Source organism: Sphaeroforma arctica (assembly GCF_001186125.1).
Source record: "Sphaeroforma arctica JP610 unplaced genomic scaffold supercont1.661, whole genome shotgun sequence".
In the NCBI taxonomy this organism is placed as follows: Eukaryota; class Ichthyosporea; order Ichthyophonida; genus Sphaeroforma; species Sphaeroforma arctica.
In genome coordinates, this window is record NW_014039897.1 from 45,700 (window position 1) to 48,430 (window position 2,731).

Consider the following 2,731-nt stretch of genomic DNA (forward strand, 5'->3'; position numbering starts at 1 on the left):
GTGTTGTGTGGGTGCGTTTAACAGTCCCACTATTACAATACAGGACAGCTGGTGTATGATGTGGGTGCGTTTAACAGTCCCACTATTACAATACAGGACAGCTGGTGTATGGTGTGGGTGCGTTTTACAGTCCTACTATTACAGTACAGGACAGCTGGTGTATGGTGTGGGTGCGTTTAACAGTCACACTATTACAATACAGGACAGCTGGTGTATGGCGTGGGTGCGTTTAACAGTCCCACTAATACAATACAGGACAGCTGGTGTGTAGCGTGGGTACGTTTGTTTGACCAGGGGGTTTTTAGGGGTTTAACTAATACAATACAGGACAGCTGGTGTGTAGCGTGGGTGCGTTTGTTTGACCAGGGTTTTTTTTAGGGTTCTGTACGGCTGACTGACCTTGTAACAGCAGGCGTCGGCTGGGCAGATGACCTGCCGCCTGCGCCTATCGGCTGCTGCTGCGGCGGTGTAGTTCATGGGAATGTCTTCGGTGGTGGGCACGCCATCGGGATTGGGAATGTTGGGCAACACAATAGGCTCATTGGTATCAATACCTACCGATGCAGTACCGTGTAGGGGAGTGGAGTGTAAGACAGAGCAGGAAAAGTAATACCACGGCATTCAACGGATAGAGCCTCGAACCTTAAAACCCTGGAACTCTAGAACATTGATGGAAATGCAGTCAATAGAGCAAGGACAGGCAGTGGGCACGTATCAATGACTGCGGTGCAGGGAATCGGTTGACATAGGAAGCTCACGTGACCACACACCCACGGGGTTGTTAAGAATGTATAGCCAAGTATTCGATAAAGAGTGTTATGTGCTCAATGTACACAGGTGGTCATATCATATGTGATCAATGTACACAGGTGGTCATATCATATGTGATCAATGTACACAGGTGATCCTATCATATGTGATCCATGTACACAGGTGATCCTATCATATGTGATCAATGTACACAGGTAAACATGTCATATGTGCTCAATGTACACAGGTGGTCATATCATAAATGATCAATGTACACAGGTGATCCTATCATATGTGATCCATGTACACAGGTCCTATCATATGTGCTCAATGTACCCAGGTGGTCATATCATATGTGATCAATGTACACAGGCGATCCTATCATACTCACATGACTGGCTTAAATGGCTGGCAAACATTTCTAATTTGGCACCCGGCGTCACAGAGATGTCAAAGCAGTACGAAATTTACCCGTGGATATACAAATATACATACAATAGAAGGATACACAGTTTAGAACATCCTAGAAAGAAACACAGTTATATACATCATAGCAAGATACATGGATATAAACATCCTAGAAAGAAACACAGATATAAACATCATAGCAAGAAGTACATATAGAAAATTATAAAGGAGAGATACACAGATATAAACATCATAGCAAGATACACAGATAAAAAATATAGAGGAAAGATACACAGATATAAACATCATAGCAAGATACACAGATATAGACATCATAACAAGATACACAGATATAAACATCACAGCAGATTACACAGATAAAAACGTCCTAACAAAATACACAGATAAAAAACATAAAGGAGAGATACACAGATATAAACATCATAGCAAGATACACAGATATAACAGATATAAACATCATAGCAAGAAGCACAGATAAAAAATATAGAAGATAGATACACAGATATAAACATCATAGCAAGATACACAGATATAGACATCATAACAAGATACACAGATAAAAAATATAAAGAAGAGATACACAGATATAAACATCATAGCAAGATACACAGATAAAAAACATAAAGGAGAGATACACAGATATAAACATCACAGCAGGATACACAGATAAAAACAGAAAGAAGAGATACACAGATAAAAACATCATAGCAAGATACACAGATAAAAAACATAAAGGAGAGATACACATATATAAACATCATAGCAAGATACACAAAAAAAAACTTAAAAAAGAGATACACAGATATAAATATCGCAGAAAGGGACTCAACGGCGCATGCCCATACACATACCCAGGACAGACGGCAGCTTTCTCAGCCGTTCAATGAGTTCGGGGTCAGTGCTGTTGGCCAAAATAAAGCCCAACTGCTCGCGTAGATTGCCCAGGCCTACAGCAAGCTGCTCGGCAGTGGTGATGTTATTCTCCGCCAGTAATTCAGCTGTGTGTGCAACGGGCGAAGGAGAGCGACCTATTTTTAGAATTTAGAGAACCTTAAATCCTAAAACCCTAAGTTGAACGCAAGTAGGGTTTCTCCTGTCACAAATCACACAATGTGACACCATACCACCACGTGACAGCAGGGCTATCACGCGATAGCAACACCTTAAGCCCCAAATGTGGTTGAACAATAGAAACAGGGCAGCATAGGCCAATCAACAGAGGTTGGGGTTAATAGTAGGGCCTATGACGCAACGAAGCACAGGATAAATACCACAGCGCCATGCACATGAAATAATGCTTAAAACACAACGGATTGGGGGGGGGGGGGTGGCTATTCGTGTGAGCAATAACACAGTCGCACAGCCGATGGTAACCATACCTAAAAACGTTCTGTTGATGCCAGCTTCATGATCGGGTCTAAGCAGAACCAAATGCTCACCTAACGCAGGAATCCTACTTGGCAGACTGAAGAGAAAGTCAATGATATTAAGGGAATTGAATTTCATGGTGACCTTAATGATTGAAAGTTTTTGCATGGAGCTAAGTATAAAA